This window comes from Callithrix jacchus, chromosome 15, assembly GCF_049354715.1.
Source record: "Callithrix jacchus isolate 240 chromosome 15, calJac240_pri, whole genome shotgun sequence".
Classification (NCBI taxonomy): Eukaryota; Metazoa; Chordata; class Mammalia; order Primates; family Cebidae; genus Callithrix; species Callithrix jacchus.
In genome coordinates, this window is record NC_133516.1 from 67,905,530 (window position 1) to 67,921,734 (window position 16,205).

Genomic DNA, 16,205 nt, shown 5'->3' on the forward strand with positions numbered 1-16,205 from the left:
AAAAGGAAAATAACAAGGTAAGAATACATGCACCACTAGATATCAAGATATATCATAAACGTGCAATAACTAAGACAGTGTGATTCTCTTAGTCCATTTGGGCTGTTATAACAAAAATACCATAGACTGGGCAGCCTAAACAACAAACATTTATTTTTCACAGTTCTGGAGGCTGGGGAGTCCAAAATAAGGCACTAGCAGATTCAGTGTCTGGGGGAGGCCAACATTCAGATTCATAGACAATGTCTTCTCACTGTGTCCTCCCACAGCAGAAAGTGTGAGAAAGCTCTCTGAGGTCTCTCTCATAAGGTTACCATTCAGGAGGGCACCACCCTCATGACCTAATCAGCCCCCAAAGGCTACACATCCTAATATCATCATATTGTGGGATGGGATTTCAATGTGTAAATTTGGGGGGGACACAAGCATTCAGCCCACAATAGTGATATTAAAACAAAGATGAGCAAAAATGCCAGTGGAATGAAACAGAGCTCAATAAATCGAGCTGGATCAACTGAATAATCACACAGGAAAAAATAAGTCCAGACCCCTACCTCACATCACATGCAAAAATCAATGCTAGATGGACTTTAGATCTAAATGTGAAAAATTAGCGAAAGCAGTTGTTACTCAGAATAGCCCCAAACTGGCAACAACCTAATTTTTTATCAACAGTTGAACAGATCAATAAATTGTTGTACACTCTCACAACAATAACAAAGGACAAATTATTACTGCATGCAACAACATGAATGAATTTCACAATTATAATGTTGAATGAAAGAGGTCAAATACAAAAAGGCATATACTGTATAATTCTATTTCTATAAAGTTCAAACAGGCAAATCTAACTGACATTGTTAGATGTTAGCATATGGTTATTTTGGGGGAAGAAGGTAGTGGTAATGAATAGCAGGGGCACAAAGGGAAGTTTCTAGGATGCTGGCAAGGCTCTAATTATTGAACTTGGTGGTAGTCACAGAGGTATGTTCACTGTGATAATTCATCAAGTAATTCACTTATCATTTGTGCACTTTTCTATTGTTTATTGCAATAAAATAATTTATTTAAAAGAGTAACAGATGAGAAATTATCCATGACAAATTGATGAAGGATAATAGCTTTAAATATAAAGAGCAGATAAAAATTGTTAAGAAACACTAAGACATCCCCACTAGAAAAATGAGCAAAGGCTATGTGAACAAAAGAGGCATTATAAATGGCTTGTGAATACTTGAAAAAAAAACTTAAAACTTGACAGTAATAAAATATGTTAGAAATTTAAAACAATGAGAAACCAGTTTTACCAAGCAAATTGATAAATATTTAATAACAAATAATAGGGACATTTTCTTTTGGCCACAGTGGAGTAACAGTGACCAGATTCTCTCTCTCTTTTTCTCTCTTTGTCTCCCAATCTCTCCCCCCTCTTTCTCTAACACACACACACACACACACACACACACACACACACACACACCACCTTAAAAAAGAAAAAGGTAAGATTATATAAAACAATGGTTTCCAGTTATTGGACAACAAGAGCACCATACAGTGGTCCCTGAAAGGAGAGAAACCAAGGAAGAGAGCTCTGTGATGTCCCATCTTACTTTGTTTTTGATGAGAGTTTTTTAAGGCCACAGAACAGGGAGAAGGAGCCTGAAGAGAGAATGGTTGTCTTTTTGAGTTGAGGAGGAAGAATTGAGAATTTGTGGAGGCTAGAATTATCAGAGCAGAGTACCAGAGAGTAGAATGCTGCGGAGTACTGAAGAGCTATCAAAGGTTCCCTTCAAATCTTAAGCTGAGTACTAATCAGCACATGTACAGAAACTACCCAAGGCTTAGGAAGGAACCACTGAAAAGGCGTGGAGAGAACAATCACCATAACCCACACAGAGCCTATAATGGTTTTTATCCCCACTAGCCAGAGTGGGAAGACATTCTAATACACACAGCATTAATTAGACTGCTCAGAAGGCTTTTTCCTCATTAGTGGGGCCAAATTAGGTCTAGACCAAAAGATGTTCTGTTCCCACATAACAAAGCTTAAAAGCAAGTCTCAAAAGTATGAAACTGTTCTCTAGTAATTTAATTGCTGCTCAGAACAAAGTTCAAAAATATTTAAAGAACATTAACAAAATCTATCACCCAATATAAAATTCACAATACATTTAAAAATATTATCAGGCATGCAAAGAAACAGAAAAATCTGACCCATAATGAGCACGAAGCTCATTCAATTGGAATGGTTCCAGAAATGACACAGATGATAAAATTGATAGAATGACATTAAAGTAGCTATTAAACAAATCCTCTTTACATTAAAGAAGACAAAGAAAAGCATAGGCATGTAAAAGAGAGATATATAATATATAAACAAGGCCCAAATCAAACAACTAGAGATTAAAAGTAGAATGGCTGGGACATTAATAAGATTAGCAGTAAGTTAGATCTGGCAGAAGAACATCCCAGTGAATTTTATGAACAGCAATGAAACTATCCAGAATAAAATACAGGGAGAAAAAGAATGGGGGAGGAGAAATTACCCATTAGCTGTGGAACAAGGCACCTAATACTTATATGGAGCCCCCAAAGGAGAGGAAAAAAGAAGAATTGAAAGATACTGAAAAACTATCCAAAGAAATAATGGCCAAACCTTTAATGAAAACTATTAATCCACAGACCCAGAAACCTCAACTAAGCTTTGGCATAAAGAAACAGAAAGTGACACTTAAATCAAACTGCTTAAAACTAATGATAAAGAGAAAATCTTAAAAGCAGTCAGAGAAAAAGCATAGGTTACATACAGAGAATCAAGGAAAAGAAAAGAATAACTGAAGACTTTTCACTGTGAACAATGAATGCCAGAAGAAAGTAGAACATTTTTAAAGGACTGAGAGAAAAAAACTGTCAACCTAGAATTCTATATATAGTAAAAAAATCTTTCAAAGATTAAAGTTGAATAAACAAGTGTTGGTGAACATATGGAGAAATGGGAACCCCAATATATTGCTAGGGAGCTTGTAGATGCCATTGATATGGAAAACAATCTGGCATTCTTCAAAAGGGTAAACATAGCTTCCATATGATTTAGAAACTCTATCCCTAGGTGGAAGGGAACCCAAGAGAATTGAAAATATGTTTTCACATAAATACTTGTATATGAATGTTCATAACGGCATTATTTACAACAGCCAAAGGCTGAAAACAACCCAAATCTTTGTTCAGTGATGAATGTATAAACAAAATGTGGTATATCCATTGCTGTGGTTTGAATGTGTCTCCCAAAGTTCACATGCTAGAAACTCAATCCCTAATGCAACAGTGGTTAAGAGGTGGAGCCTAATAAGAAGTGATTAGGTCCTGAGGGCTCATGAATAGATTAATGTCAGTATCAAAGGAGTAGGTTAGTTATCTTGAGAATGGGTTTCTCATAAAAGTGAGTCTGGCCCCCTTGTTATCTTGCCCTCAGGCTCTCTTGCCCTTCTGCCTTCTCCCATGGGGTGACGCACCATGAAGGTGCTCACAAGATGCTGGTGCCATGCTCCTGGATTTCCCAGCCTCCAGAACCATAAGCCAAATAACTTCTATTGTTTGTAAATTACCCAGTCTCAGGTATTCTGTTATAGAAACATGAAATGGACTAATGGACTAAGACAATTGTACAACAGAATATTATTCAGGCTTAAAAAGGAATTAAGTACTAATATAAGCTACAACATGGTTGAGCTTCAAAAACATGCTAAATGAAAAAAGTCACATGCCAAAGGTCACACAACGTGTGATTCTAAATACAGGAAGTGTCAAGAATAAGCAAATTTGTGGAGACAGAAAGTAGATTAGTGGTTGCCTGAGGCTGTGGGGATGAATGGAATGAGGAGTGACTACAAACGGGTACAGGCCTTCTTTGGGGTGATAAAGATGTTCTAAAGTTCAATAGTGGTGACAGTGGAATTGCATACTGAATTATACAATTTAAAAGGATAAATTTTATAATATGCAAGTTATATCTCAATTAAGCTGGTTTTTTAAAAAGAAAGGTGAAATAAAGACTTTTTCAGGCATTTAAAAGTGGAAAGTCTCCACCACAAATAGACCAACACTTCAAAAAATATTGAAGAAATTTCTTTACACAGAAGAAAAATTATAATTAATGGAAAATATGGATATATACAACAGAATAAGGAGCACTGGAAATGATCAACATATGAGTTAATAAAAATATGCTTTAAAATATTTTAAAAATATAATTAACTATTTAAAGCAATAATAATAATATATTGTATGGTTTATATACAAGCAGAGGTAAAATGAGTGGCAGTAATAGGACAAAAGCCAAGCAAGGTAAAATGAAGTATTCTGTTGTAGGGTCCTTCTATTCCATAATATAATTATTACATTGTCAGAATTGTACTTGAATATAGACTGTGATAAATTCAAAGTTGTAAGTTGTAAGCTCTAAGGCAATCACTAAGAAATTGAGTATATAATAAGCTAACAAGGGAGATAAAATGGAAGCATAAAAACAATCTCAAAAAGGCAGAAACAAAGAGAGGGAAATAAAGACTAGATAGGACAAACAGCAAATGGTGAGACGGTAGAATTACACTAAATTATACCAATATTCACGTTAAAATAAATGGTGCTTATACTCTAGTTAAAAGGCAGGTATCAGACTCGGTAAAAAAGCAAGACTCAACTACATGCTGTCTACAATAAACTCACTTTGAATATAAAGATACAAATTAGGTTTCAAAGGAAAGGATAATTAATCTAAAGAAACCAGGAGTAGCTTTATTAATGTATCCTTCAGTGAAGCAAGAGTCTTTGGGACAAGCTGGCTAAAACGTGGATTCTGGGTTCTACCTGGGGATGGGCCTAGCCCACAGGATGGAGAGTTGTGGGTCCTGAATGCTAGGCTAAGGAGCTGGCCTGGATGTGGATAGACAATAGTTTCACTGGAGGGCTTGGGGTACAGTCTGTGGAGTGCCTGGAGTGGGCTGCAGCCTGGAGACAGCTGCAGGGAGGGTTTCAGGTATGGGCTGATGGAGCCTGGGACCACTGCAGGGTCAGTAAGAGGTGCAGTGATGGGTTTGAGAGGACACAGAGGTAAAACTGAATGGCAGTAATGCCAAGAACAGAGGGGAAGGAGGAGAGAATTTTAGCCAGAGCCTCCATCACCCCATACTTGAAACCCTCCCTGGGGCTCTGTCTCCGCTCTGCAGCCCACTCCAGGCACTCTACAGGCTACACCACAAGCCCTGCAGTGAATCTACTGTCTGTCCACGTCCGTGCCAGCTCCTTAGCCCAGCATCAAGACCAGAGGGATCAGGTGACAGGGCTATGCATAAAAATGGGAAAATGAGGAGGAGGGATTGGTGTGTGGGCAGAGCCACATTGCCTGCTGTTATCCCAGCACTTTGGAAGGCTGAGGTGGGAAGACCGCTTGAGGACAGGAGTTCAAGACCAGTCTGGGCAACAAAGTAAAACCCTGTCTCTACAAAAAATAAAATACAATTTAAAAAGTCAGCCAGTTGTGGTTGGATGTGCTGTAGTCCTAGCCATTTGGGGAGGCTGAGGCAGGAAGATTACTTGAGCCCAGGAGTTAGAGGCTGCAGTGAACTATGATTGTGCCACTGCACTCCAGCCTGGGGCAACACAGTGAGACCCTGACTCTAAACAAAAGAAGGAGGAGGAGGAGGAGGAGAAGGAGGAATGATGGCATCAGAAAGTCACCATTTGGCAACCATGTTCATAATAACTTGATTTAGGCAAAAATCACCAAAGAATGCTACAACTAAAGTTTGATGATGAATGACATCATTTCAAAGTACCTCCCCAAGAAAATACTTATTAGTGACAAAGGGGAATAGAACTAAGGAAAAACTGGCAGACACCACCTTAATAAAGCAATTGACATTCATGCGCCAGTAATGCAGCAAAGAGAAATTGTGTGCTACCTACGAGGATGCAATGAGAACACAGCATCTTTTCTGTAATATTCCTTCTGAAAACGGGCAACCTGAACCCAATAAGAAAGAAACAGCAGCCAAACTGGAGCCATGGGACCTCCTACAACATATGTAGCCCAAAATCTTCAAGAGCATCAAGGTTGTGCACGTACGTCTGTAAGACTGAGGAGCTGTTCCAGGACAGGGAGACGTGACTTGCAGAGCTCGCCGCCGCTGTTGTAAGCTGATTGTCATTGTTGGCAAGTTGCTCCTCCTGGAATCCACCACTTAGGCCTAAGGGGAGGATTCTTAGTGTCCTAGAAGAACCGAGTCCCTTCTCCTTAACTGTCAGGTCCGCATTACCTGAGGCATTCGGAACCCTTCAGCCTTCCTGTGCCAGCTTTTCAGTGATGGCGCCCCCTGGTGTCCAAGGAAAGAGGCGCAACTCCCCTAAGAGCAGATCTCGGGGGAAAGAGAAGCCTTTCTGCCCGCCAGGTTCCCAAATGTATTCCTCCTTGGACCAGCCAGCCCACTTACCTCCATTTATTTAGGCGTTTGTTCTGCATTTTAGTCATTCATCTGTTTGTTCATTCAAGCATCCACTGCGTTCCAGGTACTGAGCTTGACCCTGGAAGAGTTAAAGATAGGTCATGCCCAGGCTTTAGCATCAAGGAGCCCTCAGGCTGATGGAGGCACAAGCTCTCACATCACAGCAGGATCTCTGCCTCCTGAAGGTAAGTGCAAGGGACTCTGGGAGCACCCAAAATGATCTAGGAAAGCTTTCAGGAGGAGGTGACCACAATTCAGCTCCTTTTTGTTCCCTACTGCCACTGGCCTGTTCTCTAAAGCCCTGCCCCTCTGTCCTCATGGCTGGAGCATCACCACCCTCCCTTCCAGGGCTTCCACTCAGTCTAGACCTGGCAGAAAGAGGGCTATCCTCCCAGGGCCCTATACTTGGCCACAGAGGCAGGCGTAGGCACAAGCAGCTCCCAGGCACAGCTTCCCCTGCTGGTAATAGCATTGATGACAATGATCTGGATAAGGATATGGACATGGATATTAATAAAAGAAGCTGCCATTTAATGAGGGCTTAATTTGTTCTAGGCACTGTGCTGAGAATTGTACATGACACCATCTAATCCCCACCGCTGCCCACAGACATTGGGTACTGGGATTATACCCATTTTACAGTGGAGGAAACTAAAGCTCAGTGAAGTTAAGAAGGGAACCTCACCAGTCATCTTCCAGTCACTGAGTCTTCAGTTTCTCACAGTCCACACCTGTGCTCCCCATCTTCCCTGCTCTTCACTGTAGAAGACCCCCACTCCTGTCAAGGGTCAGCTCTGGACCCATCACTACATGTTCTAGAGAACTTGATTACATAAATACTTTCTAATGCTAAAGTATTGTAGGAAACCTCTCCTCCCTTCAGAGGAGACTGCTGTCCTTGTGGGGCTGGGACTTCCCCAAACCACAAAGCTACTACACGGCAGAGTCTGGATATGAATAGGGGTCAGTGACATTTCCACTTCTCCATTCCCAAGGGCATCATCCTCAGTGGATGCTCAATGAATATCTGTTGCTTGCAGAAAACTGCTTCCTATTTAACACCTGATATTAGTCTAAAACAATCCGAACTTTTATTTCCAATGCTCAAGCTCGTTTTATGATATACAGCTAGAATTCTCATGCAATGACATGTGGGAGATGGAACTGGCCATTGTGGGACCATGTGTACATGTTCCGGTGCCCTCTATGCACCAAACGTGGTTATATTCATTGCATCATCACTTCCTCATGGCAGCTCTTCAGTGGAGTCCATTTGACAGATGAAGTGGAGTCCCAGAGAGCTGAGAACTTTGAATACTCTGGACACACTCAGAGCTACTCTCCAGGTCTGAAACCCTTTACCATTCCACTAACACACCAAGCCCATTTCCCTCTCCAGGCCTTTGCATTGGTTGTTCCCTCTGTGCCTGCATGCTCTTCTCCCACGGTCTTCTCTCGGCTGACTACTCCTCATCATTCAACTCTCTGCTCAGTGTCACCTCCTCTGGCCACCCTACTGACCCATGTCACTTGCTATCTCACTACCCTGTCCAGCACTGGCTGTGCTCTTAGATCCTCACTCAACTGTGAGCTTGCTTGTCCACTGAATTTATATCCTGCATGTATGAGATGACTCTGTCATCTGTGTCCCTAGCATCCAGAACAGTGCCAGACATATCGGAGGTGCTCAGTGAATGTATGTTGAATGAACAGAATCATCTGCCAGTCCTGTCCACTTGATCTCTGATGGCCTTCTGATGCAGCAGGAATATGGCCCCTACTGCTGCCACGCTGCTGTGATCCCAGTCCCTGGGGACTCTGCTGGTGTCCAAGCCATCTGATAGAGCTGTCTTTCTAACCAACACTTCTGTCCATGCCAGTCTCCTCCTCAAAAATATCATCATCGGCCGGGTGCGGTGGCTCATGCCTATAATCCCAGCACTTCGGGAGGCCAAGGCGGGTGGATCACGAGGTCAAGAGATCGAGACCATCCTGGTCAACATGGTGAAACCCCGTCTCTACTAAAAATACAAAAAATTAGCTGGGCGTGGTGGCGCATGGCTGTAATCCCAGCTACTCAGGAGGCTGAGGCAGGAGAATTGCCTGAACCCAGGAGGCGGAGGTTGCGGTGAGCCGAGATCGCGCCATTGCATTCCAGCCTGGGTAACAAGAGCGAAACTCCATCTCAAAAAAAAAAAAAAAAAATTAGCTGGGCATGGTGGTGCACGCCTGTAGTCCCAGCTACTTGGGAGGCTGAGGCAGGAGAATTGCTTGAACCCAGAAGGCAGAGGTTGCGGTGAGCTGAGATCGTGCCATTGCACTCCACTCTGGGTAACAACAGCGAAACTCTGTCTCAAAAAAAAAAAAAAATCATCATCACCATCAATCTGTCACTTGATGGAGACTGTGAAGCTGTCATTACTGCAATATTAAAAGTTCCCCAGTATCTCAAGGTTTTTTTCTCCAGTTTAGAGATGGGGGAGCTTAGAAAGGCTGAGGAACTTGCACAGGCCCACACAGCTACTGAGTAGCTAAACTGAGATTTGAACTCACGTCAGTGTGATCCCAAGTCCCTACTCTTGGCTGCTGTCTCCTACCATACAGCATAGCTTTCATGTGCATCAAACTTAAGCGTGTGTCAGAATCACCTGGAGAGCTTGTTAATATGCAGGTTACTGGGTAGCACTCCCAGAGTTTCTGATTTCGCTTGTCTAGGGTACAGCCTGAGAATATGCATTTCCAACAGGTTCCCAGGTGAGTTGACCACTGGCCTCACACTGAGAGAACCACTGGCCTAGAAAAAATGCACAGAAATCCAAACAAATAGACCTGTGTCTGCAGTTTCAGGAGGTTCATGGATCCCCTGCAGCCTCTTCATGCGCTTCAGGACTAGGGGAGGATCTATGGACCTCACCTTCAGAACCATCGATTGTTCCAAACAACGTAAGTCAGATCCATGACATCTGAGGCCCTGAGTTCTGTTTAGCAAGTCTCCATTAAGCAAGGGCCACCTGAGTCTCAGTCTTAGTCCCTTTGCAGATCTGACTCTTCCTTAATAAAGTTAATTATGTGACCTTGAAACGTACTCCAGCTGACACACCACGGAAAGGCTTCCACTTGCCTTAGCGACACAAATGATAAATAGAGGGCCCAGAGCAATTTCTCTCAGAGATTTCGTGTCAGTATTTTAATAATCATTGAGCAGGGCACTGGGAGCCAATTACAAAACTAGGACAGATTTTTTTCTAAAACTTCTTGGTTTCCAATGCCTAAAACTTGTAGGTAAAACTGATGGGTCCGAAGGGTTCTGACATAGTTTCCCCCATGTAGGAGTCAGGCATAGAATTGGAAATATATGCACGACTCCAGAAAAGCTGAAGCTGTGATGTTTCCCTCCTCTTCCTCCCTCTCCTTCTTCTCACTCTCCTCCTCCCATCTTCCTCCTCCTCTTCCCTCACGCTTCACCAGTCTCCTTACTAAAACTGATTTGCCCTGGGACTGGAGCCCGGGGGTAGGAAGCCTGCCTGATTGTCAGCTGTGGGCACTGGGAGCCTTCAGCCTTCATCTTTTCTCTCCTTGCTCGGCCAGTGTTTGGGGAAGCTACACAGACTGCCTGGGCCGAAGGTGGCCTAGGGTGCCTGGGGCCAGGGTTCGGGGAAGCTCTTGGGATGGGAAGTGACCAGCCAGGCCTCCCAGGGCAGTCTCTGGGTCCAAGACCCTTGGGAACCTTGGCTGGTTTTCCCTCCCGCCCTGGTGAGTTCCCGATTCCAGGCCTACATGTGGCAAAGGCCCAAGTCCTGCTAAAATTGGATCATCCTCCCACGACCCCCATGGCGACTCCAGCACAGGCTAGCAGCAGGCACTCAGTCAATATGTGGCTTCAAAAATGTAACTATGATCGTCTTGCAACCACTCTTCAATCACTGACTCCCATCACACCTGGACTAAAACCAAGCCTCCTTTGCAGGGCAGCCCCAGCCAACCCTGCCGACCCCATCTGTCCCCATTCTCTCCCTTGCTCCACCTTCGTGGCCACACTGGCCTCCTTGCTGGCTGGTCCTCAGGAACTCCAGGCATGGTCCTATCTTAGGGTCTTTGCACTGCAGTGCCCTCCTCCCCAGACATCTGCGTGGTTTTCCCATCTGATTCAGGTCTCTGCTCAAACATTGCCTTCCTAGACACCCCCAGCTAAAACGGCGCTTCCCACCCACTCTCCATTTGCTGCTCTTTTTCTTCACAGTGCCAGTCAATCCCTTCATATTCTGTGCTAAGTGTGCATATATTTATTATTTATTATGTCTGTCTCGAAAGAAGGTAAAGATCATGAAGCCAGGGGCCAGGTCTGCTCTTTGTCTACCATTGTATCCACAGGGCTGTGCTCAGAGGAAATAATAAGTATTGAATGAATGAATGAATGAATGAGCGAGTTAATGAATGCTTCCATTGATGGAAGAGTTGATGTGAGCTAGCAGGGTGCTTTTTGCATTGATCCTCTCACCCATCCTGCAAGGTGGGTATTATCAGTTCTCCTTGGGACGTGATGATGGCTCAGCTGAGAAAGAAGGCTGACCTACCCAAGGTCACACAGCGGTGAGGGGGGCCTAGGCCAGGGACTCAAGTCTGTGTCACTGCATGCCTGTGGATGGGTGGTTACCTGCTGGCAGTGCAGGCAAGGCTTACTGCATGTGAGGACTGGAAGGACCAGTCCCATGGTGATGGAGTACAGGTAGAAGGTGAGAGCTTGGTCAGGCGGCAACATGGTTGGCTATTGCAAGGAGCCTGGGGATTCCCCTAGAGGAAGACTGAGGCTGGGGCAGGGCCCTAGGCAGACCTCAGGGCAGTCCCCAGAGTGAAGACTGTCTGAAGACTAGGGCTGGTCAGGGTGGGCTGGTCCCAGACCTTTACCATCCCCAAACCCAACACACACTGACTTCTGGAGCTGCCATGGCCCCACCCTGCCAGGATGGGCTTGTTGGGCAGGACTGGTGCAAGAGGTGAGGTGGAGACAGGGGCCAGGGCTGGGGGTCATGGACTCCACTAGTGGACTGTAAGCTTCTGGCTGGGGCAACAGAGGAGGTGGCAGAACTATCAGGAGAGAAGGGAACTGGCTGGCTGCTCAGAGCAGCCTGGAGCAACACACAGGCAATGGGAAGCCCTGGGCATCTTGACTGTCAGTGCAGCCCAGGGCCCAGCATGCTTCCAAGAGGCAGGCAAGAGAGTGCCTGGGGCTTCTCCACTCCAAGCAAGTGGGGATCCTCCCAGAAGGACAGAGGGCCTGGGAAAAGGGGCCACAGTGCTCAAGCAGCAGAGCTTCCTCCAGGCTCACTCCAGGATGCACTGCAGGGGACACTGCGTCCTCAAAAGCAGGACAAGCCTGCCACCCAGTGCTGCCAGGTGCCACCACAGCAGCCAGGCAGGATGGCTGCTGGTTCCAACGTCACCAGGGTGTTCCCCACCCTGTGCCTGACCCCTGGGAATCACAGCGGCCTTTCGGGCTCTGTGATGACCCAGGCTGCTCTCTCCTCACTGAGAACACCACCTTGCACCCAATTCTTCACACCTGACTCTTCAATCCTTCAATCCTCACCAATTTGCAAGTTTAAGAGAAGGACTTAAAATTCCAGGAGGGAAGACCTGTAGGTCCACAAGGTCATGGCCTGAGTAAATTAAATCAGCAAAATGACTGAGGGGCCAGAGGGCAGGGAATGCAATGGAATATCACATCTCAGGCACCCACTGCAAATGGTCATTGTGAGGAGGGGCGGCCACAGGGCAGAGGCGATGCTCTCGTAAAATGAAGTCAGCCTGAAAACCACATTCTTCCATGCTCTCCTCACCACTCAGTTCTCTTCAGAGGTCTTTGCACTAAGTGGAAGGATTGTACCCGACTGGTCTTTTAATATTTTTATTTTTATATATTATATAATGTTATATAACATTTTATTTCCATATATTTATATAATATATAATTATATATAAAATACATATCACTATGTATACTATATATGTTATATTATATATAGTTATATATATAAATCTATATTATGTAACAGAAATAAAATATATTAATAACAGTATTAATATATGATATATATTTATAGTAGTCATTAATATATTAATATTAAAATATAATACTATTTATTATATTAGTATATTTATATTAGTGTACCATATATTAATCAATATATTATGTATTAATATTTAATTAATATGTTAATATCAATATGTTTATGTTTTAGTAATACTATATTACTGTATTATGTACATTAATTTATTAATATATTAATATAATATAATTAATGTGATATATCATATATTAATATATATTAATAGAGTAATGACTAGTAAATAAATATATATTTATGCATATTTATATTAATAATTATTAACAATCAAGATATACTTGTCATAAAATCATTAAAATAAAAATCTTTACACTGCCCTATGAACCCCTACCTACTCACTTTACAGATGAGGAAACTGAGGCACAGAGAGGTGAAGTAACTGGTCCAGGGTCAGAGCTAGAACAAGGCTAAGCTAGGATTTGAACTCAGGTCTCCTCTCCCCAGAGTCCAAGATCCAAGCCATGATGCCATAGAGGCTTCCTGGTCTTACAGGTTTTTGGGGGGTTATCAGTATAAATCTTGGAGAAAAAGATACTTCATTGAGAAAAAGTGGTTTTAAAACTTCTACCAAGAAACAGATTTATGCATACTTCTCTTTAGTTGTACTTTATAAATGGTTTCACATTTGGAAAGGAGAAAGAGATGAGAGAAAACACCACCACCAACAGGGCCAGTCCAAGACAAATTTGTGGAGGAATCTTGCCTTCTGAAACCTCCACTCTCGCCCTTCCTCTCCCTTTGGAGGCTTCTATCCCCATCCCGGTCACTCTTCTTTGTGTGTAAAGACTTGTGCTTGTGAAAACTCCTAATCAATTGATCAAAAAGGAGTTATAGAAAGTAAGGTTTTAGGGAGGGGTAAGAGAGAGGAAGGGAGGGTGGAAAGAAGAGAAGAGGGGAGGGGAGGGGAGTGCCAATGCTTACTGAGCCCCAGTAAAGGTCAGATTAGGTTTCAGGGTTACCTCATGTCCTTTTATTTGAAACTTACCCCCACCCCATGGGATGGGCATTATTTTCCCACTTAAAAGTTGAGGAGACTGAGGCTGAGGTTTGGGGGACTTGTTTGAGGTTGGCCCACTAGGAAGCGGTAGAACCAAGACTCACACCCAGTCCACTCGACTTCACCCATGTTCTCATCCATCCTGTGGAATCCACGGAACCCCTGGAGATGCCCAGCATGTGCTGGGAGCTGGAGGTGCCAAGATGAATGCAACCCAGCTTCTAGTGTCCACCAGCTCAGACTATCATTGGATGTCATTGGCCTGACATGAGGGACATTGGACCCTCATGTCAGGTGGGGCTCATGCCACTGAAGTCACAACCAGACTCCTAGTTGAGGCTGGGCTAATCCTGGCTTTCGCACTGTTGGAATATTACACATGCGGCAAAAGGAACATGCAGGAGACAGCACTCTCCACTTGGTCACTGTAGAAAAGCTAACAAGGGAAGGAGAGCACGTGCCATGAGAAAAGAGGAGATTTGGTGTTAAGTGACTCTGCCCCGGGTTAGCAGTGTGACCTCAGGCAAGTCACTTAACCTCTCTGGGCTTCAGTTTCCTCATCTGTGAAATGGGGTCTATGCTTTGGCTCAGCCTACCCACAGGGCTTCAGGAGGCTGTGAAATAACATAATGGGTAGCGTAGGCAGGCAATCTGTAAACTGGAAAAGTATTTTGCTATACAGGTGATATTATTATGATCATCATAAAGTATTATCAATTGCTTTCTGAATCACTCTTGTGAAATAAACTAGTGCTGGGGTCTCAGGAATCAGACTTCCAGAATTCAAGAGTGGCTTTGATCATGGGTGGCTGACTCTCCACCTGCCCCCAGCCCTCGTCATCTCTCATTGATGAGTGAGAGACGATGGGTGGGGCGTCTCATGGGTCTCTAACAGATGAGTTCCTATTTTGATGGGTGTCTCCCCACATCTGACAGATGAGAAAAACTAAGGTCAACTTGCCCAACATCTTTCAGCGTAGAAGTAACAGAATCCAGATCACCAGATTCACTACGCCTTTCTACACATGACCCCACTTCCCTGTGCCCTCACACCCCCAGCAACACCCGTTCAAAGGATCAGGACAAGAGAGGGGGCTGGAAGGGTATCCAGACTGGGCTGGCATGAAAATGCAGCCCAGTGGCCTAGGACCAAGATCCTGAGGAGCAAAGACCTCATTTATAAAAACCAAAGAGTCTTGAGGAAAATTAATTGAAGTGAATGAAATCCCGAAGAATTTAGCACTCAATCTGAGAAACTATTTTTGGCTGAACCAAGAATGAAAAGACAAAGGAAAGTGCACCGAAATGGAAGAGAAACTAAATTGGAAGACATAATAGGGAGCAAACTTCTCAAATTTCCTCTGAGCCCAGGAGACGTGATTATTCAAGAAATAATTAGATGCTATCCTGAGGGTAATAAAAGCTAAAAATGAAGAGGAAAGAAATTGAAAGCTGCCAGAAAGGTCACAGGCTGCTCTCAATATTGTTTTCCTTTATAGATTTGAAGATGCAAGAATTAATTTGCAAAAGAGCAATAAAGCAGTAAAAATGAATGGAGGGGAAAGTGAGCTGGGAGGATCTCAACATCTTACCCATCTGGATCACTCTACTGGGAAATGCGGAGCCAGGTGGATTGTGGACCTAGAGAGGGTAGGCAATCCCTTCCTAAAATAGCTGGAGGAGGGCAAAAGGGTGTCTTTGGTGTCTTCTGCTCTGAAGCTGAACTGTCTGACCTCCAGGTCAGCAGAACTTCTTCTGTAAAAAGCCAGATGGTGAACACTTAGCTTTGAGGGCCATACAGTCTCTGTTGCAACTACTGCTGCTGCAGTGTGAAAGTGATAGGAGCCAGTATGTAAATAAATGGGTGTGGCTATGTTCTAATAAAACTTTATTTACAAAAACAGGCAGTGGGCCCACAGGACATAGCTTACTGCCTGAATTACTGCAGTAACTCCTGCCTAGGCTTCCTACTTGCAATCTGACTCTGCTTCCATCCACTCAAAAACATTGGCTACTAAGAAGAATCTTTAAAAAAAATGAAACTAATGGTATTAACAGTGATGATGACAACAGTAGTTGTTACAACCTGACAGCTGCTACCACAGAAACACAGAGTACTTAGTAAGTGCCAGGCATGATTCTTACCACTTAGCTAGCATCTACTATCTTTACAAAAACTTTTATGAAGACAGTATCATTTACAGATGGGGACCTGAGGCCCAGAGAAGTGAAGTAACTGACCCAAGATCACATAGCTAATGGGCATCAGAGACAGGATTTGAGCAACCCAGACAGTCTGGCTCTAAAGTCCATGCTCTTGAGTTATAGTTTACCTTTCTTCTTATACTTTACTTCCTCAAATATGATTGGCTCCAAATTCTTCAGGGACTTTCCACTGCATGTAGGATCAAGTCCAAATTCTTTAGCTCAACATACCAGTCTGTCTGTGACTTGGTTCACCTCACCTCTCCGCCCTTTTTCCAAGTCTCATCTCTATGTATCTAGAACTGCTTGAAAAGCCCCAGATTTTCATGACTGCATTCATGCTACTCCATCTGCCTGGATTCCCCTCTTCTTCATTCA

General features: G+C 43.7%; 1 long non-coding RNA gene across 1 annotated transcript in view; it reads right to left on the reverse strand.

The window, feature by feature from the left end:
• The window catches only part of LOC108588350 (uncharacterized), a 51,905-nt gene that overhangs the window by 2,842 nt on the left and 32,858 nt on the right, over positions 1–16,205 (reverse strand). The window contains exon 3 of the long non-coding RNA XR_004734881.3: positions 6,489–6,579. This is a non-coding gene — a long non-coding RNA (uncharacterized LOC108588350). The remainder of the gene's footprint in view (positions 1–6,488; positions 6,580–16,205) is intronic.